We start from the raw sequence: 12,504 nt of genomic DNA on the forward strand, positions 1-12,504 counted from the left end.
TGAGTGGGAATGAAATTCCAGAACAAGATGAGATTGGTGATTTAAAACAAAATCAAGAAAGGACTTTGGAGGGATAAAGTTTGAGTTGTATAGATTCTAACTGTGCTATGACATCCACCTTCCAGAGATTTTGTGAAGAGTAACGAGATACCTCTAAGCCTCAGAGCGTGGCGTTTGGCACATAGCAGGTATTTAATAATTGTTGACTCCCATTACGCTCCTTTCTGGCCCCGCCCCTCCGCTCTCCACCCTGTTTACCCTGTACTCCCAGCCGGTGCTGGTCCAGTGCTCTTTTCTTTTTGTGGTGCGCGGGCCTCTCACTGTTGTGGCCTCTCCCTCTGCGGAGCACAGGCTCCGGACGCACAGGTTCAGCGGCCATGGCTCACAGGCCCAGCCACTCCGTGGCATGTGGGATCTTTCCGGACCGGGGCACGAACCCGTGTCCCCTGCCTCGGCAGGGGGGGTGCGCCACCAGGGAAGCCCTGGTCCAGTGCTCTTTAACCAGTTGTGCCAATAGCTCCTGCGGGTCACTTTCCTGAGCCCCTGGGGATGGGTAGTGTGGGCAGCAGCGCGGCCAGGGGCACAGACACGGGAACTAGGAGGCCTGCTGTCCTGACTGGAACCAGCTCTGTGACGTTGGATACATCATTTCACTCCTCTGGTCCCCGGTCTCAACATCTGTAAAATGAGCTCATTGAATGAAACCATAATACCTAAGGTCCGTCATGGATCTAGTACGCCAAGTTTGGGGAGAAATCACGCGATGATACCATTAAATATGTTCAACCCCTCTGGATCATGACTACTGGTTTTTGAACTCCCCACCCCCTTCTGTTTGAAATGCAAGCCTTGTTTCCTCAATCCTATGAGTCCTAAGACTGATACTGAGATTTGGAAATGAAAGCCAAGAGCATCACAGGCAATGTAATGCACTGCAGGATTAGTGTGTGGTTTGCTGAAATGCATATCCTGGTTAGCCACACAGCTAATGTCACAGTAACAAGACAGGGGAGACTACTTGGTCTGTGAGGCTGCAGTCTCTGCAACTTCCTCGATTCCTGGGGCTGAAGGAGCCAGTGACCCTCCGTGTCCTCATGACGGCTAATTGTAGAGAGGAAATGGAGGGAATGGAAACCAGAGGATGTAATGGTGTTGCAAGTGCCCTCTACCGTTTGTGCGCCCACCAGTCTGACTCTCCACGGCCAGTGCACACCTTTGGCTCAAGCTTTTCTTCGGCCCAGCAACTCTCAGCAGCTGGAACTGATGACGCCCTTGGAGCTGTCCTTCGCCAATGCCTGATGGGAGCAAGTGGATAATACCCGCGTGTTCCCTCTCCTTCACCCTTCAGGTGGGGTTACTCTTGGGGGTGTCCATCCCCGGCTCCTCCAGCTTCCCAGCAGGGCTACGCGCCCACTGCCCACAGTGGTAATTTGCTAAATGAGGCATCCTCTACTGGCTGCTTTCCCCTACCTGCCCCACTGCCTTATCCTCTTGCTTTGTTTTTTTTTTAATTGAAATATAGTTGATGTACAGTATTATATGTTGCGGGTGTACAATATATCGAGTCCCAATTTTTAAAGGTTATACTCCATTTATAGTTATTATAAAATATTGGCCATATTCCCATGTTGTACAATATATCCTTGTAGCTTATTTTATACCTAAGAGTTTATACTTACTACTCCCCTCCCCCTACCTTGCCCCTCCCCCTTCCCTCTCCCCACTGGTAACCACTAGTTTGCTCTCTATATCTGTGAGTCTCCATCTTTTTTTGCTATATTCACTAGATAGTTGCATTTTTTAGATGCCAGATATAAGTGATATCATACGGTATTTCTCTCATTGGTGTTTCCTGGGATCACCTCCCAAAGGAACTATTTTTACTCAACTCCGTGTTTCAGCCTGCTTTGTGGGGAATCCAAACTAAGACAAATGGTTCCACTCCTAAAGATATAGCTGTGATCTAGGGTTTATTCAGTATCTCATTTATTCATTTGACAAGTGTTTGTTGTGTTCCTGTGGGATCAGGTCCTGAGCCCAGTGCCAAACAACTATCCGTACACGTTCTGTGAAAGATGAGTAGATGGGTGCTTGGCTGAAAATCTTTCATGACAAGTACGGTTATCTGTGACTGGGCAAGGGATTAAGGGACCACGGAGGTGCCCACCCTTGCTGGACACGGCAAAGTCCAGATGCACTGGCGGGCTGAGTATCTGAAGACGAAAGAGCTAGCTGGGAGAAGTTTCTAATCCAGCAGGCACTCTGGATTCACCAACCCCCAACCGCACAAAAGCCTCTTTATGCTGGGAAGCCTGAGAAGGTAGTTCAGGCAAATTTCGCTCAGGGGAATGTGTAACAGGAATAAAGAATTACGCTGCATCCTTTGTGTTTGTCCAGGTGTCTGTTCACATCAGAGGCACTTCCGGGGACTGACCTGCCACAGGGGCTCATCCGGGCCTTTGAAGCCTGCAGCCCTCTGGCCAGTAGTCATGCCCCGCAGCCTGGGAAACGGATATTGCTCCAAGAGTGAGCCTGAGCATGACCCCCGACGGGCAAAGGGAAGCATGCAGACCTCCTTGTGTCATCCGGGGTCCTGAGGAGAGCTCAAGCTTTTTAAAAAGAATCATCAAATAAGAGTGACAGGGATTCATTGCTGAGAGAGTGATGAGGCAGCAGCTGAATGAACGCCGCTCGCACACTCGCCTTCCGGGAGGACCCGGGGATGCGCACGGTGCCTGAGTCCCAGATGCGAGAGGGGTCTCCTGTCCTTCCTTCCATGCCGCAGAGGCGGACGTAGGGCCTCTGCATGCACTCAGTGCGGCGAGCCCAGTTCAGGAATTTCTTTCTCCGATTTACCTAAGCCAAAATGACATTCCCAAACCTCAATTTTAATAACCATCAGTTACCGGGAACACGAGTTGGGCTAAGAGCTAAGGAAGTTTAGTATTGAAATCAAATAATACAAATGCCAATTTAAGCACATTTTCGTGATTCCCTACATAAAAAAAAAAAAAAAAAAAAAAACCCAGAGAGAGAGAGAGAATTGTATTTTTCTGCTTCTTTTCCTAAGTGGCTCTTTTCCTTTTCTTAGGCTTCTGCCCTAAAGCCAGACTGTTTTACACTGGGTGGCACTGGGGAGGTCCAGGGAAGACGAGCAGGGGAAGAAGCAGATTCCCTTTGCTGTTCGATGCAGCCACGTGAAGGCAAGATGGACAGGCCCAGAGGGAGGCCACCGCCAAGCCGCTTCTGCCACCAAATCCACTGTGCCGTGGGCCTGGGAGATTGTCGCTCTGCTGCTGCGGGCCACCACATTAAAGAGGGTCACGGCGTGAGTTTGTTTCTCCTACTGAGAAGATATCAAGTATTGTGTTCAGAAATTAAATAGCCCCATTTATTAATGGATTTTAGTAAGTGGCATTTATTAAATTCATTCGACTTTTAAAGGCCCAATCTTTAACAAATTAATTTTGGTACTAAAGTTTAATATGAGTAAAGAAATGGTGTGAGAGGAGTGATAAGTCAGAGAACATGGTCTAGATTCCGGAGTTTTGTTTCTCCCAATAGAAGCACTATTTGTGACCCCGTGCGCTAGGCTTGCGGGGGGGAGACAAGAAGGCAATAGGACACCGCTGCCGCTCAGGGAGCTGACACTTTGGTTAAGGTACTAAGGCAGACCCCAAAATAGTAGACCATAATTTAGACTATAATAAGTAGCATAAGAAAATAGCCATCAAAGTGATGTAGGAACTTTGAAGAGGTAGAGGCCATCTTGGTATGGGAAATGCATTCACTCATTCATTCATTCGTTTGTTCAACAAATGGCACCTACTATGGCCAGGCACCATTCTAGGACATCGAGCTAACAGAATAGACCTCCCTCATGGAGTTTACAGCCTAGTAGGGAGAGACAGATAATAATCAGTATGCACACCGAATAAGAAAATTAACTGTTTTTTAAAGAGGTCTTACATGCAAAGAGAAAAAGGAAGTAAAGCAGGAAAAAGCATTAGTGCATCTGGGTAGGCTTCTGCAAGGATCTTGACTTTCACACTGAATGGAAGTGTTTCTGAGCGGCAGAGTGACATGATCTGATTGACATTTTAGTAGGGTCGCTCTGGGTTGAGAACAGCTTCAGGAGGTGTTTGAAGCAAACACTAAAACCATCATACTTAATGTGTGTTGAGCAAATCCTACATGCCAGATACCTTGATAATCGAGTATCATGGATTTCCTAGTGCATCCTCCTATCAATGCTATGGGGTAGATACTATTTTATCCCTAATATACTGAGAAGGAAACTGAAGCTGAAAAGCTAAACAGTTTGTCCAAAACCTCACAGCCAACAGGAGGTAGGGCCTCACAACTGTCAAATGTTCCAACTCCTAGCCTCCCTGCTTCCAGGCAGTTCTGTTACACTGGAGATCAGGCTTCCCTACAACCCACTTTCATATGTGCATTTCCTGTTCAAAAGCCTAAAAATGTTCCCAATATTTGAGGCCCTCCTTTGGGAAATCTCTGCTCCACCCAAGCCAAGAAATACTTGACTGTAATGGTCAAAGCACTACTGAAACGAATACAAAAGATAAAGCATATCATGTCAAAGATTTTGTAATGTAATATAGCAGGAGTTATAAGATCTGTGTTTAAAAAAAATACAATTCAAGCAAAAAGAGTCAGGCAAACAAAAAGTTAATTGAGTTTAGAACACTCAGCTCATTGTCTTTCAAACATGCCATGCTCGTGTGTTAGTTTATGCCTGGCTCTTGCACACTGGCCCTCACACATCTTCTTACCCTCATAAGAAACTTATAGCTAAGCACTAATTGTTATCATTCCCAATTTAGAGATGAAGAACCAAGCTCAGATATGATTAATTGCCAAGGTTACACAGAAAGGTTACACAGCAAGGTGGCATCTTGGAATCCAACACTGTTTTTGATAACTCCAAATTCCATAGGCTTTTTACCGTATTACACAGTCTTTTTTTTTTTAGCATCTTTATTGGAGTATAATTGCTTTACAATGGTGTGTTAGTTTCTGCTTTATAACAAAGTGAATCAGCTATACATATACATATGTTCCCATATCTCTTCCCTCTTGCATCTCCCTCCCACCCTCCCTATCCCACCCCTCACAAAGCACAGAGCTGGTCTCCCTGATTACACTGTCTTTTGAATGAAGGGAGAGGAGAGGGAAAAAAGGAGGCAGAGAAGAGAGGAAAGGAAAGAGAGAGAAAGATGATGTAACACAAGGAGCGAATGACAGCCAGCAAAGTTAATGGCTGCCAAAAAGAGCACCCAACTGGGTACAGGGTGAGGTGCCTCTTACCCAAAGATGCAGAAACCAAAGCCAAACACAGCAATAAGTACAACAAGCTGAGTCTGGAAGGGGCCAGATTCCAAGATGTGTGATAGGTCCAAAAGCAGGGAAAGATTTGCTCAAAGCCTAGGTGTGAAACCCAAACTGGGGCTATTGGGACATACAACAGCAGAAGAGATAGGGAGAATCTTGGGGAGAGGGTTGGGAAGTCAGGGTGCTTGATAAAAGGGAAGGACACAGAACGTCACTGAGGGGACTCGACAGCAATTCCTGAGTAGAAGTATGTGGGAGGAGCAGGACCTCCGTGAAGGTTTCAGACAAAATGCCAGCTTCGTGAAATGGAACAGAATGACATGGACAACACCAGGTCATGGGTTGTCTGAAGAACTCTGTGGAGGGGAATCCGCCCCCATGTTCAGACTGGGAGGCAGGATTGTCTTCCACAGACCCATGCCGTGGCCCTGAGATGTCTAGGGTCTGGGATCTTTACTATCCAGGGTGCCTGACCACATTTAGCCATAACATGTCATTATTTAACTCATCCACTCTCAATGTTATGGGACCTTTACAAAGAGATTTATTTAGTAAACTGAAGTGACTTTTCTCTGTGCAGAACTTGTCTCAAAAAAGATTCGGCTGTAGATATTTTAGATGAAATCTTGTAATATTTTTATCCAAGAGTCCTTGAATTTTGTGAGGTTAGAGGATTCAAAGAAATTCTTTCAACATTCTACTATTTTGCCATATATGGAAGATCTGAGGATATATGAGGAAGAGTGTGCATGATTCCTGTAAACTCCCATGTCTTGTTTTTAAACCTGGTTGTTATTTGGGATATATCTCCTCAGCCCCAAATGATGAGTGATAGGTCCAAAAGGTTTGGCAATTATTTACTTTATTTTACCATAATCAAACCCATGCAGGATTCTGAAGCATGAAGAACACTGTTTAGAAAAAAATACCTAGTAAGTACAGATCATTACATTCATCATGTTGCATCTGACATTCAGGGTTCTCTTCCTTTGTCAACACCCCACTGCTGCCCATGTGATCACATGGCAACCCTTGCACCAGGCAGGGAAGATAGGAAAGGTAGGCAACAAGTGCCTGGCTGAAATCACTCATTTTTCCCTCCTAAAAGTTGGCTGAGTACCCAATCTCCTATTTAAATATTAATATAATACAAGCTAAGGTTAGGATTTTCTCCCCCTCACCTCCCCCAGCTGGGTAAATAAACTTCTCAAAGGAGAAAACCAGAAGGGAAAGTTAAGGCACATCTACATTTCAGTTTCTGGAAACATGAGGACAGGGCATGGCTTGATGGATTGGTATCAAATTTGTCTTTAGTGACTCTTATCCTACATTCCTATCTTATTACAGGCAGCTGCAGAAGAACCAGCAATCCCAAATGTACCTTAAAAGGCACAGGAGGAATAAATAACGCACGAAGGATTCCCTGGTCAGACAAATGTTGGAACTTGCAGGACATGGCTCAGAGTCTCTGGAGTGACAAGCCCAATGAGCGATATCACTGATATTCTGAACTTAATTTTTTTAAGGGAAAATCTATTCCAGTCTTGAAGCCTTTTATTTTCATTTTACTGCATTTTATAGTCCAGAATTGCACGGTCCAAAATGGAAGCCACTCAATGGCTATTGAACACTTGAAGTGTGGTTAGTCCGAATTGAGACGCTATACGTGTAAAACACACCCCAGGTCTTGAAGACTTCATACAAAGAAAGAATGTAAAACAACTCATTAATAATTTTCATATCAATTGCATATTGAGATGGTAATATTTGGGCTGTATTGGGTTAAATAAAATATATTATTCAAGTTAATTTCACCTGGTTCTTTTAGCTTTTTAATGCGGTGTCTATAAAATTTTAAACTACGTTTCTGGCTCACCTGAGTGGCTTACATTACATTTCTATTGTACAGTAGTGATCTGGAGAACACTTCTCTCTCAAGAGTATGAAGGGTTTATGGTTTTACTCCACTTGCAAGTTAAGAAGTCATCCAGCCAGAGTTTACTGGATGTCGGTAGAAGATATGAGACTCGTGGGTCAGAGACAAAGTATAGTTTATTTCTCACAGCAATAGCAGTAGCCAGAGTATCAACATATTTGCATCAGTTCATCAAGCCCCAGTTACACAGGGTGTTATGGAAAGTGCAATGTGTTGCATTACAGGAGAGGAATTCGGCACATAGAGAGCTTGGTTCTTTGATACAAAGTGCAGCAAGCAAACCTGCCATTTGCTCTGGAGGACAACTATATCTTCCATGCTGTTAATGATATAAACATACTTTAAAAAGATACTCCAGAATAAAGGACAGTTAATGCATTGCTTGCAGAAATGCGAGACACCCATGGAGAATGATCTACCAACATCCTCATTTCCTTCGTCTTCTTTTCTTATACTATATATTTCTCTTTGGGCGTGTTATATTTCTACAGACTAATTTAATACATATTGTTTGAAAACCAACATTAGTCTCTAACTCACTGTAATTTTCCAAAGGGTTTATCATTTCCTTACTGAACAGTACACTATGATAGATCTTAAGCCTCACTTCCCTTCCCTGAAAAGAACCCATTTTCCTGAAATCATGACATTCAAAATTTACTTACACTGGCAGTATTGTAGAAAAGTAATACAGGAATCAGAAAACTCAACTAAAATAGGCCAATTTTCTGGGCACACACATTTAAGAAACACTTGGAAGCGCTGGCATTTTAAAAAACATTTGTTTAACTAAATAGTGATTGAAAGTCTCCTCAAAGCCTAGACTCTGGAATCTCAGTTCCCATGGCAGCACACAGGTCCCAACAGGCTCTGCCTCGCACCCCTGGAATGTTACACCCTCAAAGCATCTCACCAACATCAAGTTATTGGTTTTCACAATGCAGAAGTGAACTTGATTGTTAAGTACTGTTTTCCAGATTTGACTGGCTTAATTCACTTGCCTCAGGCCTCAGCAGTCAAAGTCAAAAGTAAGAGGTGGGTCTAGAATATCAGGCTTCCCTGCTGTATTAACATCCTTGGACTATGTCTAGTTTTGCAGATAAAACCAATCCTCCATGCTCGTTTAAATACAGACAGTAAGTTCCAGCTCACTGTGTAATACTATATGTTTTTATTCTGTTGTTTAAAGACTATTTTATTTTAGTTCTTAAATTATCACTATTTCACTTTTAATTTTTCATTCTTTTGAATAGGTAACAGGTGCACACAGGAAAGCACAAAAAGAGGGAGTGGGGATGCATTGAGAAGTATTCTGCGTTCCTCCTCTGTCACCCCACCTCTAGTTCTCTCTGGAGGCAACCCTCCTTGTGAATAACTCCAGAGATAGACCATGCATTTACAAACATGTCCCTTATATTATGCAGTAGATATGCATGCTATACACACCTTTCTGCATCTTGCTTTTCTCACTTAGCTTTAATTTTGGTGATCATTTCATAACAGTATCCTCACTGCCTCATTCTTTGAACTGGACCATATTATATTTAGTCAGTTTCCTATTAGGGGCATGTAGATTGTTTCCAATCTTTGCTGTTTTAAACAGCACTTATTTGCTTATTTAGCTAACACTTACCCAGTGCTTGCTTTGTGCCAGGCTCTGCAGTAAATATCCTTATACTTATATTATTCCCGGCATATGCAAATAGGTAAGAGACACAGTGGTTCTGCTACTTTTCAGTTGTCCTAGACAAACTGGTTAACCATTCTGAGTCTCAGTTTCTTCATTTACAGTATGAGGATAATAATAGCACCTACCTCATAGGCTCATTGAGAGGATTAAATGAGTTAAATATATTATATATAATATAAATGTTTATATATAATATATGTAAAGCATGGTGTCTAATACAAAATAAGTATATTCATTATAGATGTAATTTGCATTTCTCTAATTGAATTAATTTGATCATCTCCCCAATTGTCTGTTTATATCCTTTGCCTTTTTCATTAAGGTATTGACCTTTTAGATATTGATTTGTTAGGCTTTTAAAAATGTTTTATACACACACACACACACACACACACACACACACACACATATATACAGTAAATATTGTGTTCCCTAAACTGAGCCCAGATTCCTGACCCACAGAAACCATGAGATAATAAATGATATTGTTTAAGCAACTCTGTTTTGGGGTAATTTGTTATATAGCAATGGAGAATGCAATACACATATACCCTTTTAATATATAAATACGTTTATATACATATACACATATATAAATACATATATCTTTTTCAATTATATATATGTATCCTTTGTCTATGTATGAAGATATTTTCCTAGTTTGTAATTTGTCATTTCATATTTTTCCCACCACGTAGATATTTTTTATTATTATAGAATCAAATTTATCCACATTTTTATATGAGTTCTGAGGTTTGTACCTTACTTGGAAAAGTCTTTCCTATTGTCAGATGATAAGAAAATTTATTTTCTACTTTTTTTTGGTTCTTTATACTTTCTTTTCTTTACAGTTAAATCATTGATCCATCTGCAAATTATTCTGGCCTTAGGTGAGACACTTTCTCTTTTTCCAGATATATGTTATAACGCTATTCCAATACCATAAAGACATTTAAGAAAAAAGTAGTTTAATTTTAGAAAGCTTTATAATCTACTAATAGCATAAATTCTATTTTACCCAGTGTGTGTTCTATAGGAGGATGAGAACAAGTGTGGCCTATCTCATCCAGCTCATTATTAATAATAAGTATAGTAAGTACTCTCCCTCGAGGGCCAGGGCACAATTACTGATCAAGGCACTCAGCTATGAAAGGAAGATGCTAGGAGCCCCAAAGCCAGAGGACCCAGCTAAGCTGTGCCAGGGTTTCTTATGCACAGAAACTATGAGATAATAAATGACATTGTTCAAGCCACTAAGATCTGGGGTAATTTGTTACATAGCAATAGATAATACAACCAACATAGATCAAAGTGGGGATGTCAGTGCAGAAGTGGAAGCCAATGGCATTTCTTTTCTGCTTGCTTCTATCTTCTCAGTGAGGAAGGGAGCAAGGTCATCAGCTGGGAGTGAGGGTGCAGCAAGAGGTAATAGATGTTTGAGGAGAGATAAGAAGGTATAAAATAGAAGCGTGGGAGAGTTAATAGACCAGGGAAGCATAATATGTTTGACAGGTATCATACAAGCTGCAGTAAGCAGTCATGAATGTAAAGTGAGAACAGTCAGCCTGGCCGTGTCACCCTCTGCAGCCACGGTCTCTTGAGTGGGTGCAGGTACAGAGCCAGCAGAGGTTTGGCTGTAGGCAGAACTAGGGCTTTGCCAGATGAGCATGATAAAGAAAGAGGCAAAGGATCTGAGGCAAAGGAATGAATATTATGACAGATCGCGGACTATAGGCTGGGTAAGTAGGAAACTGAAGAAAGTAAAAAGATGTGTTCAATGGTTATAGGTCCTAGGGATGGCAGAGAGTTTTTAACATCAGAACTTAGTGGAAGTGACCTGGAATAATAGGAAGTTATGCACAATTTCTTTAGGAAACAAAACATCATCTGGTAAAGTTGAACATTCTTATGCTCTTTGACCCAACAGTTCTGCTCCTAGAAAAATTCTTGCAAATATGCACCAGAAAACATGTACACGTTATTTATAGCAGCAGAATTCATGATATAAAAAAGCTGGAAACAGCCATGGAAGAAATGAATGAATAAATTTTGTAAATTCACACCTCGAAATATTATACAGCAGTTATACCAAACTATAGCAATGCCCAACAACATGGAGACATCTTATTTATAGAATACTGTGGAAGAGAGCAAATTCCAATAGACTACCTGCAGTCTATCATTTTCATAAAGTTCAAAAAAATGACTAAACAACATACTGTTTAAGAATACATACATATATAATGAAGTCATTTTAAAAATTAGGGGAATTAAAAGCACAAAATTAGGGATAGTGGTTACTTCTGGAGAGGAGGCAAGGAAATAGGGTGAAGAAAGAAGACATAGGTACATACAAATAAAATAAACAAGATAAGAAGTAGTGGTCAGATATTGGGAGGCTTGGAATTAAGATTCTGGAGGGGATACAACTCTTGGTAAGGACAGGGTCACCTGGTATGACTATGTGAGTGAATGGCTGAGCTAGGATGGAGTATGAGATGTTTGGAGGAGCGGAGGTCAAGAAGATGAACAGACAGTGTACTGGAAGATTCATCTATATGGATATTGAAAGCACCAAGAATACAATGGGCATAGTGATGGAGAAAGTGACAGTGAGCCAGGAAGAGAGGAAGTGATGCTGGAGTGAGTAGATAGTTGCCAACATGAAAGTGGCAGATGATACAGTCCGATGTTACGAGTTTCAAAGATGGTCATTTTGATGGAGGAAGGTGGGACAATGCTTTGAGACCAGCAATAAAGAAACAAAGAGAACCTCTATCCTGTTCCAGGTCCTGTGGTTCCAGAGATGAGAGAAGAGAAAGCAACCTTATGGAAGACTGCAGAGGGAACAGTGTCCTTAGGGGACAGCCAGTTAGAACAAGAAGGTGAAAGACACATTGGGAAGAAGGGGATTTCCTGACTATTCATTGTTGAGTTCCAGAGGCACCGAGGAATAGTTTTGAGAGTTGGGGAAGGATGAGAGATGGGGTCAATGAAAGAGATATATAGATCTTTCAGAAATGAGAATCTGGAGGATAAGGAATGACCAGGGAACCTTGGGTATCTAGTGGTAACTGAGTTATGCAGAATGAGGTTAGTCCAGAGGATCTCAAGGAAGATACTGCCACTGAGACAGTGTTAATGGATAGGGAAGAGTGGATGTCTTGCCAGAAACATGCAAGAATGTCTAAAGTCTGGGAATTTCTTTAGGACCTGTGATAGAGGCAGGGAGCCTGGGACTGGGGTGCCTCTTACTTCAATCTCCTGCTGCAATATTGATCCAAAAATGTTAGGAGGGTTCCACTCAGACTGTTTCTGTATGTCAACCACATCTCTATCTCATGTTTTTCCAGAATCACAGCCAAAAGCATTCAGAGCCTGCCAGCTGTTACATAACACTCACCATTCTTTTTATTTGTCATTATCCATCAAACCCATTGAAATTATACCCACTGGCCAGAGACCTTGGGCCTATATTCAAAACCAAAAACCTCAAGAATAAAACAAGCAAAAAACCACTCATATG

The sequence above is a fragment of the Lipotes vexillifer genome, unplaced genomic scaffold (genome assembly GCF_000442215.2).
Source record: "Lipotes vexillifer unplaced genomic scaffold, Lipotes_vexillifer_v1.1 scaffold715, whole genome shotgun sequence".
NCBI lineage: Eukaryota > Metazoa > Chordata > Mammalia > Artiodactyla > Lipotidae > Lipotes > Lipotes vexillifer.